Raw genomic sequence first — 374 nt, forward strand, 5'->3', positions numbered from 1 at the left:
ATGAAAAGAAGTATTTGAGATACAGATTAGGTACAGAAAGGTGAGAGACCAGACCGTGGAAGTCAACTCAAGATACTGTTGAGGTTGCCCAGGTGTGTGATGTGATGGGACTATATATATCGCATACGTACATACACATATATCATATACACACATTACATGCGCATACATAAATAGCACATGCACAAAGAATATCAGAAAACCAGCCGCGAGATAAACGTGTTTGTCCGGAGACCGGCTGTTAAAATGGACTTATCAGAATCGTCCCATTCGGTTGTTTATAAAAGACTGAAATACAAAGGTTTGCAGTGCAGTGCACAGGGAGCTGAGTCTAGCGCTGGGCACCGTGCGGCTCCCCTCCTCCCGCCCCCAGG

The sequence above is a fragment of the Myotis davidii genome, unplaced genomic scaffold, assembly GCF_000327345.1.
Source record: "Myotis davidii unplaced genomic scaffold, ASM32734v1 scaffold32, whole genome shotgun sequence".
NCBI lineage: Eukaryota > Metazoa > Chordata > Mammalia > Chiroptera > Vespertilionidae > Myotis > Myotis davidii.